Source organism: Vulpes lagopus, chromosome 6 (assembly GCF_018345385.1).
Source record: "Vulpes lagopus strain Blue_001 chromosome 6, ASM1834538v1, whole genome shotgun sequence".
Classification (NCBI taxonomy): Eukaryota; Metazoa; Chordata; class Mammalia; order Carnivora; family Canidae; genus Vulpes; species Vulpes lagopus.
Genome location: NC_054829.1, coordinates 50,796,815 through 50,807,396, shown reverse-complemented (window position 1 = coordinate 50,807,396; position 10,582 = coordinate 50,796,815). Strand labels below are relative to the sequence as shown.

General features: G+C 35.7%; 1 pseudogene; it reads right to left on the bottom strand.

Annotated features, from left to right (window-relative positions):
* Positions 1 to 8,651: 8,651 nt before the first annotated feature.
* On the bottom strand, positions 8,652 to 10,056 carry LOC121492551 (annotated as a pseudogene).
* Positions 10,057 to 10,582: the final 526 nt, after the last annotated feature.

Here is a 10,582-nt window from a genome sequence, read left to right as displayed (position 1 = left end):
TCTTCCCCTTAATTTCACATGAATTCTTTCTCCCTCATTTGTAAGTATATTAAATTAAATGTCAAATTTTAATGACTTCCTCCCCTCAAGTCAGTTGTGGAATGTTAAGGTGGAGCCTGCTGAGATGAACTCTTAAGTGGCCTTATGGCTCAGTCTGATTCTGCACTTGTTAAGGATGAAGTCTGGTGACTACAATAGTGTGGTGAGGATTGATTATTATAGGATCATAATGACTTGTCTTTCTGGCAACTATATGGTAAGTACAAAGTTCTGTTATTCAGTAATTTCAAATTTCAGCTTTGCACTGTGTCCTTGGAGTCAAGACTGGTTTTAGAGTTCCTTGTTTGGTATTAGGTTTTTCATTTGTTTCTATCTTGAGGTAGCCTGGGAGCATTGCCCACATCTGTTTTTTTAAGTCTGTTTGCCTTCATGAAAGCCATAGGAGGCTTCTATCACAGATTGGAGGACTACCCCCCCCCTTTAAAATTTTTAAAAATTGGGCAGCCCAGGTGCTCAGCGGTTTAGCGCCACCCTTCAGTCCAGGGTGTGATCATGGGGACCCGGGATAGAGTCCCACATCCGGCTCCCTGAATGGAGCCTGATTCTCCCTCTGCCTGTGTCTCTGTCTCTGTCTCTCTCTCTCTCCTCTCTGTGTATTCTCATGAATAAATAAATAAAATGTTTTAAAAAATAATTTTTTAAAATTAAGCTAACCTAGGTTTTTTATTGGGAAGGGTGGGGTCAAGACTTTGAGAACCTTGAGACTCAGAGATAACTTGTGTGCTTGATGTAATGATCTGGGAAAAATTCAGGTGTTGAGAAGACTAGCCAATCATACAAATAAAAGAAAGCTTTAGAAAGAAACTTAGAGATGCTTTGGTTTAACATCTTTTTATTAGAGGTGGAGATAATTCTGGGCTCAGCAAGTGTGAGAGACTTGCTCAAAGATGAGGGACTTATTCAAATAAATTAAGTTGATAACAGACTTAAAATTAGGCTTTTAGTCTTAGGATGATTTTTGTACATTTAAAATTGCAATTCTGCCCAAAGTCTCTGTGGCAAGCATGTCAGAACACTCTGGTAACTGGTTTCTTGGCACCACAGTATGCACCAGTAAAATTGGATTTTACTTCTCTACCTTTTGCAGCAGACTTTTTCCTATACCTTTCTCTCAGGTTCCCTGGAATTTCTTCAGGTAATTAAAAACAAACTTTATTTTATTTTTATTTTTTAAGATTTTATTTATTTATTTATTTATGAGACACACACAGAGAGAGAGAGAGAGAGAGGCAGAGACACAGGCAGAGGGAGAAGCAGTCTCCATGCAGGGAGCCTGATGTGGGACACCATCCCGGGTTTCCAGGATCAGGCCCTGGGCTGAAGGCAGCACTAAACCGCTGATCCACTGGGGCTGCCCTTAAAAACAAATTTTAACTTAAACTGAGAGATGAACAGGACAGACAGGAAAGAGATGAGTACCTCTGAATGCTTTAATCTATTCTTATCCTTAGAAGTTCTTTTCAATATTGCTAATAAGGTACATTTTTATAATCAAGTTGTTAATATTATTTAGGCTTTTAAAACTCAGAATTCTGTAAAAAAATTCTATATATTTCATGATTCATTTCATTCTACTTATATTATAATTTGGGGATTTAAAATTTTTCTTTTCATAAATGGTGACTATGAATGATTTTGTAGAAATTATTCCCTTAAACTTCTTTCTAGACTTAAAAGAAACAAACAAAAACCCTGATGTCACTATGAATCTTCAATCTTTTGGTATGACTTGCTTTATTTGGAAATAACTCCTCATTAATATTATTATTTCAGTGTTTATAGTAGGTAGTTTTATTTTAGAGGAAGTAATTGTCTAGTTGGCAAATAAGTTTTAAAATAACCTAGAAATATCCATAATTCTTGTTCTTCTTAAACCTCTGCTTGGTATTTTCTTCAAAATAATATTAATTTGCATTTTATTTTAAAAAGTCAACTAATCATGAGTATTTATTTACTGATGACTATTAAACACAAATTTAATCTGACATATTTTTTTATTCAGATGCATTGCTCATAACCTTGGATTATGTGTGGGGTATGGAAAAGAAATTTAAGGCATATTATCAGTTCTCAATTTTAAAAAAATGATATATATATATACATATAGGCATCCACAGAATAACATTTTCTGGCTTTCTCATTCATTGAGCAGTAGCCCATATAATTTTCAGTCATTTTGGATTTCATACTGTTGCTTTAATATGCTGTATTTATTATAAGACAACTGCATGCCTTTCCTTATCATATTCTGTCTAGGATGTCATTCCTCCCTTACTCTCCTGATTGATCTGCTCGTTTGCTTGCTTTTTTTTTTTTAATTAATTTTTATTGGTGTTCAATTTACCAACATACAGAAAAACACCCAGTGCTCATCCCGTCAAGTGTCCACCTCAGTGCCCTGTCACCCCTTCCCCTCCAACACCCGCCCTCCTCCCCTTCCACCACCCCTAGTTCGTTTCCCCGAGTTAGGAGTCTTTATGTTCTGTCTCCCTTCCTGATATTTCCCAACATTTCTTCTCCCTTCCTTTATATTCCCTTTCACCATTATTCATATTCCCCAAATGAATGAGAACATACACTGTTTGTCCCTCTCCGATTGACTTATTTCACTCAGCATAATACCCTCCAGTTCCATCCACGTTGAAGCAAATGGTGGGTATTTGTCGTTTCTAATGGCTGAGTAATATTCCATTGTATACATAGACCACATCTTCTTTATCCATTCATCTTTCGATGGACACCGAGGCTCCTTCCACAGTTTGGCTATTGTGGACATTGCTGCTAGAAACATCGGGGTGCAGGTGTCCCGACGTTTCATTGCATCTGAATCTTTGGGGTAAATCCCCAACAGTGCAATTGCTGGGTCATAGGGCAGGTCTATTTTTAACTCTTTGAGGAACCTCCACACAGTTTTCCAGAGTGGCTGCACCAGTTCACATTCCCACCAACAGTGTAAGAGGGTTCCCTTTTCTCCGCATCCTCTCCAACATTTGTGGTTTCCTGCCTTGTTAATTTTCCCCATTCTCACTGGTGTGAGGTGGTATCTCATTGTGGTTTTGATTTGTATTTCCCTGATGGCAAGTGATGCAGAGCATTTTCTCATGTGCATGTTGGCCATGTCCATGTCTTCCTCTGTGAGATTTCTCTTCATGTCTTTTGCCCATTTCATGATTGAATTGTTTGTTTCTTTGGTGTTGAGTTTAATAAGTTCTTTATAGATTTTGGAAACTAGCCCTTTATCTGATATGTCATTTGCAAATATCTTCTCCCATTCTGTAGGTTGTCTTTGAGTTTTGTTGACTGTATCCTTTGCTGTGCAAAAGCTTCTTATCTTGATGAAGTCCCAATAGTTCATTTTTGCTTTTGTTTCTTTTGCCTTTGTGCATGTATCTTGCAAGAAGTTACTGTGGCCAAGTTCAAAAAGGGTGTTGCCTGTGTTCTCCTCTAGGATTTTGATGGAATCTTGTCTCACATTTAGATCTTTCATCCATTTTGAGTTTATCTTTGTGTATGGTGAAAGAGAGTGGTCCAGTTTATCTATAAAGATTCAGTTGAAGAGTCATTCTCCCTATGGCAGTCCTCCGCAGTAACTCCTCTCCTTAATGTAATATTAAAAATAATTCTTTTCTTTGTCCTGCTTCAGTACTGTGTACATATGTTTTTGTAGAGCTAGAGAACACTTGATTGCTAAAAACAGCAACAACAACAAAACAAGAACTTTATGTCTGTGATTATTGATGGTCTCCATTATGTATTAGGTAATTTCCTATATGGAAAAAAAAATTTACTTGTCAAAATCTGTAGGGAAAATATATAACAAATCATTGAAAAACTCCGGAATCAAATTCTTAGAGTGATAATATGTTCGTTACACTTTTAAAAAGTTTGTCTCCTTTTTCTTTTTTTACTGTGAACTTCTTGAGAGAAGAGACTGTGTCATTTTTAATTTTCTGTTTTCCCTACTTAAAAATGTATTTTGCCCATTGAGGGACTCAGTTGCTATTTGTTGAATAAATGGATGGGCAACCAGGGATTGTGGTAAATAATGTATATTCTTTCTGCTTGCTCTGTGTGTCGTGTATTTTCCATTTGCCCCTCCAGATCCATTATCTGCTCTTATTACTTTGCTTCCTGGGGCCTGACTTTTAAGACCTGTGTTAATGGGCTTCCATGTCCGTTAGATCTCAGTTGAATTTAGAGATTCAACTGAGGAGATTCTTCTAAGGAATTCCTAGAAGGAGATTGGAGGAAGAGAGGGTTTATTTCCCAGTGTTTCTTCTTGTGAGATCACTTTGGATTAGTTGTGTGCCTTACTGAAGATCTCTGTTACTCTCAATAGGGTTTCTCTACAGGACTCTTTGCTTCTTGATTTTAGTAACTACTCCTTTCCCTTATTCCTATGGGCAACTCTTCTGAGTATTATACTATCTTTTGTGGTCCTTCTATACCCTACTTATATCTTTATAATTCATCTTTTCATAAGTAAATTTTCTTGAATTACCATATTTGATGTTCCATTTGTTTCCTGTTAGGACTCTAACTGCTAGACTCAACAACCATTCTGGTTTCTCTTTGGATGAAAATTCTTCTTTTCCTTTCAGTAACACCCTTTCTCTGTGTATAGCTCATGGTGCTGATCCCATGGGATTGTTCCAGGGATTGGCACATGGCTCAGATTTGGTGGAGTAGCTGTCCCTCTAGCTTGAGTTATTGGTTTATGTATGGGCTCAGTGCCAGAAGCATTTCTTTTCTTGCATTTTTTTTTCTAACGCTACTGGGAAGGAGGCAGTCCTTACTGGGAAGGAGGCAGTCCTTCCTGAAATTGTAGTAAACTGGGATTATCTGGGAGCTGTCTTTGTCTTCATGTGGAGAGTCTTTATGAAAATGAAACCAATACATATGGTGTTATTAACATTCACGAACTATGCTTGTGTGTTAGGAACTGGGAGGAAGAAACTGACTATATTTGAAGGATGAGTTGTACTAATTTATGACCAAAGCATCTAGAGAACAGAGGTCATTTTGTTTCTGTGTGTGTCTGCGTATCTATTAGCTTGTGGTTGTCAAAATTTAAATACTAATGATTCTAATTCTAGGTGATTATAAGAAATTTATCTACATGATATTAAGAAGCTTATTTCAAATTTTCTCAAAAATTGTAGCATGGATCTTTTCTACTTTGGGTTTACAGTAAATGTCTTATTTTCCTACTTGAAAAATATTTATAAGCTTAGTCTTTTTATTCTTCCATGGACCAATGTTTTCCAAATAAAGATTACTAGGTTTAGCTTTAGTTTGAAGAAATCTATCAAATTGATTTCACTTGTGATCTAAGTTTCATTTTCACTTAAATCTCCAGGGCAGGAAACCTACCAGTTGCACTAACTGTTCTCTTAGTAAGAATTCTGAGTGAAGCTGAGAGCAAATTGCCAAAGGCAAATAGAATATATTCTTGAAAAAATGCCTTGTTTCTGGCTGCATCTCAAAATAATTCAAACATGATAATTTCCTCAAGCAGGAGTTTAAGGTGCATAATGTATCTAAGAGACATTTCTTAAGACTTCAACCTGTTAAGCAAGTCTTAGAATTCAAAAGTCATGGTTGCATTTTTATTCAAACAAACAAGTCTGAACATTCAAACCATGCTTTTTTTCCTGAAAGAGATGGAAATGAAAACAACAACAAAACAATGTGTTCTTTTTTTTTTTTTTTTGATGTTTTCCACTACACTGTTTTCCAGTAAAAACAATGTGTTCATTTTTAAGGGTTGAGATGAAAGGATGCTTCTTGATCTATTTAAAAGCTAATAAAAGAGTTACAAATCTCTATGTAAGTATCAAGTTTTTGTTTTTGTTTTTTTTCAGGAATTGAAATTCTTTCAAATAACACAATTGATATTCTTTTTCCTAAGGTTTGATCCTTTGGAACTCAATTGTCAGTTTTTCTAAAAGGAAAATACTACAGAAACAATGTTTCAGTCTGGGATAAACAATCACATACCTTCTGATTTGGTGGTTAAAATATTTGCTAATAAATAAAATACTTGCTAATAAAACACTTGCTAATGAGTCTGAATCTTGATTGTTCAGCTTTTCCTCTGAGTCTCAGAGGTAGCCCTGTAACCTCCCTTCAAAACTCCCACCCTCTTATTTTGTAGGATTTTTCCTTTTTTTTCTTTTTCCTCACTAGCCTGAGTTGATTCTATTGCTTGCGACTAAAATATTTTAATCATGTGTTCTAAGTGGTTGCACTGTTTCTTTATTATAACAGGCAATGGAAGATGGCTACCCCTGGGAAAAGCACAAATCTTATAATTTTACTCCAAAAGTATTAATGACTCTTTCAAAAGAGTTTCATTAACATTAAAATAAATGTTAGCAAAAAAAATCGAGTGATTCCTATCAGCAGTTATGTCCACTTCCACATATAATATTTCATTTGACTTTATATTAGTTTACAAAGGCTACCTAACAAATTACCTCAAACTAGGTGGCTTTAAGTAACAAAAGATTATTCTCTAACAGTTCTGGAGGCCAAAATTCCAAAATCAAGGTGTTGACAAGGTTGGCTCCATCTGAAGTCTCTGAAGAGAATGTGTTTCATGCCTCTTTCCTAGCTTCTGGTGCCTGCTGGCAAGTCTTTGAACTTCTTGGCTAGTAGCTGCATAACTTCATTCTCTTCCTTAGTTTTCACATGGGCTTCCCTTCTGTGTCTCTGTGTCTTCTCCATTTCTGTCTCATATAAAGATACTTGCCATTGGATTTAGGGCCTACTCTAAATCCAGGATAATCTCACATCTTGAGATTCTTAATTAAATCTGCAAAGACACTATTGTAAAAAGAAGATCCCATTAAGAGGTACTGGGTGTTAGGACATATCTTTTTGGGATTGCTATTCAGCCCATTAGATCTTTCAGTAGTCTGTGAGATGGGTGACAGTGTTATTCCCTTTTCACACATGCGTAAACAGAGGCTGAAATCACATATCCAGCACAGTAGAAAAGCAGGACACCAACCAAAACCTCATTCTAAGACTAGTGCTTTTTCTTCTATGTCACAGCCTCTCTTGACATATTACTTTTGGCTTACATAATCATTTCATCTTTTTTTTTTTTTTAGATTTTTTTTTTATTTGAGAGAGAGAGAGAGAGAACGCTCACGCACATATGCACACAGGGTGAAAGAATCAGACTCCCCACTGAGCAAGGAGCATGACATGGGGTTTGATCCTAGTACCCTGGGATCATGGCCTGAGCTGAAGGCAGATGCTTAACTGACTGAGCCTCCCAGGAGCCCTTCATTTTATCTTTTAAATAGAAAATAACACATAGTTTAACATTGTTCATAGGTTTGACAAAGTTGTATATTTTATCAGCATCATGTTTTGTTTCCTTGATATTAAATGATTCTTGTTAACAAGCTATTCCTAACAAAATCCCTCAGCTTTTCAGGGAGCAAAGGAATTTAAGAGAGAAACCAAATATATTTTTCCTCATCATCCTCAGCCATTATTTTTTTACTCATGATTTTAATCTTCTGTTTATATTGCTATACTTCTGCTTATTCTCATCCCACTTCCAGATCCCTGGGGTTTGGCTAGTGATGAGCACTTCTGAAGAATCCCAGGGAAGGCATGCTGGCTCTGTCTACAACCCCCTTTTCTTGGCACTCTGTGTAAATAATCAAGGATGCACCTGTTCCATTACAGATATGGGAATAAGACCATGACGCATGTTTGAGTTTTGGTTTTTAAAAGCATCTATTTTGTAGACTGGTCATGTTGAGGTCAGATCACAGAGAGTACAAGGTAACATGTGAATAAACTTGCTGCAAGATATGCCACATGGCAGTAATTTGCCTGAGTGACCTAAGAAGCCTTGTCTATCTTCCCATGTTTTTCTAAGATTTGGAATATTCTACAATCTCACAAAATTCAAATATCCAATTCACATTGAATCATTTATAGAAGTTCAGAATATATAGGAAGGTTGTAATAATTTGGTTTTATAAAACAATTCTTGACTTAAAAAAAGGTTTGCATTCCTGTATTACTGAACTTTTGCCTTATATTAATTTGATTTTATTGCTTAGAAGGGGTTACAAAGTAAACAATATGTGGGTAAAAAGACTAATCTAAAAAATTGAGCATTAAATTTGTTTTTCAAAATAAATACCTATTCACATACACATTCTAGTTTCACAAAAATAATTCTTCCTTGAAGTCAGTTCCACATTTTTCAGGAAGTCCTAAAGTCCAGATTTTGATGTCCTTCTCTTCTCAAATTTTATTAGCAATTAGTTTGTATTCTATGATTTAATTTTTTTACAAAATTTTTGTACATTAATTTTTTTGTACATTATAGTTTTGAGTGCTTATCTCATATCTTATCACCAGACTATCCCGAACCTGGTACTTGTCTTGGTGTCTGCAAGTAATAGCCAAACATACCAAATATTGAGCTATGACTGATACAAGTACAAACTACAATTATTTTAAGCCCAGAACTGATAGCACCATATTTCCTACTATATTACATGATATTTTATTGCAGGTTTGCTGAACAGTGTATCAGACACTGTTCCAGATGCCTTCTATATATTCACATCAGTTTGTGGAAAATTTGAAGACAATGGTTTGTTGGGAAATCATAGCAGCATTGTTATTGTTTTGAGGAATATAATTTTCATCAGAGTTTTGGTTGATAGCCCTTTCTGGAGGATTTAATTCCTATTATGCAAAGTCAGGATCAACCTGACTTTCATCTTCACTTTCCTCTTCTAACCCTGTCCCCTTTCAGTGTTTTCAAGAATTCAAATTTTTTATCAGTGCCCATTCAAATCAGTTTGGATAGATGAGGCCTATTGATTAATTTTGTCAACAAGTGCAGAATTTGAGTGATTATACTCTTTTATTAAATTTTTTGTACTAACATTCTTGGCAGCTGATTCAAAAGTATTAGAATTGTCAATATCATAGGTGGACTTAGGAGTGAAAGAAATCCCAGCTCTAGTTTCTTTAGTTTGGCTTTTCCATAATGAGCTTTCGTAGGAAAAGCAGCACATTTAGGGACTAAGACTTTATACCACTTGAACAAGCCTTGTTCTTAATTGGCTATAACTAAAAATTTTCTACTCCTGGGAATCCAGATATCTGCCAGTCTTTATTATTTTTAATTATTATTTTAAAGATTTAATTATTCTAGAGAGTGCATGTGTATGAGTGGGGGGAGAGGCAGAGGGAGAGAATCTTCAACCAGACTCCCCACTGAGCATGGAGCCTGATATGGAGCTCAGTCCCACAACCCATAAAATTATGACCTGAGCTGAACCTGGGAGTCAGTTGCTTAACTGACTGAGCCATCCAGGTGCCCCTCTGCCAGTCTTTTATATCATCTTCCTCAATGACCAGCATTCTTAATACTCTAAGTATAGGTTTTAGAGGCTATTCTAAGAAAGAAGCTTAAAAGGCTCTTGGTTGAGTATTTGGGTGTTTGGGCATGTAGCCCTATATACCTTAGCTAATGAAGTTTAGTTTAATTGTTTCTCATATTCAGGAGTTAAGGATATATACAATCTTCAGCCTCAGTCTGTTTGCATTCTCACTTATATTCCCTTAGCACTCTTCATTCCCACCCCTGGTTTTATTGCTAGGGACATTATTTTTGTGGAGTTTTTTTTTTTTTTCTCTAGAATGGAAAGTACTGCTGTAAGAATAGGAATTTCTACCATAGTATCTGTCATGGACTGAATGTTTGTGTCCCCTACAAATTCATATGTTTTAAAGTTCTAATTCCCAGTGTGATGGTATTTGGAGATGAGGGCTTTGGGGAAGTAATTAGGTTTAGCTGAGGTCTTAAGAGATGGGTCCTCATGATGGCATTAGTGTCCTTAGAAGAGACCAGCAAGCTTGCTCTATCTCTCCTTTCTATGTTAGGACACAGCAAAAAGATGGCCATCTGTAAGGCAAGAAGAGAGCTCTTACCAGGAACCTAACCATACTGATATCTTGATCTTGGACTTCATAGCCTCCAGAACTGTGAGAAATGTCTGTTTTTTAAGCCATGCAGTCTATGGAATTTTCCTATAGCATTTTGAGCAGACTAAGTATAACCCTTTTAATAATTTATATTTTCAGTGCAATTTATCTCCTGTATACACTATCCAATTTTTCTTACCTTACAGTGTTAACTCCATTAGAATGCCCAATACCAGAGTCAAAAATATTTAAAAAAATTTGTTATCTATTATTTTACATTAGAAGAACTTTCTGTCCATGTAAAGTTTTCATAATGCTTCTCAAAATTCAATTATGATTTTTGATGGTAGAGAAGAAAAATTGAAGTTATGCTGTGCCATTTTGGGTTAATTAGTCTTTGATTCAGTAAAGAGCAGTCTTCATTACCTCATGGCAAATCCTAAATCCAATAGGACTGCACAGAAATGTGCTAGAATTTTTCTCTGAAATTGTGTTTTCTGGTTTGTTTTTTAAACTTTTTTTTTTTTGAAATGATACCCAGGTTTTC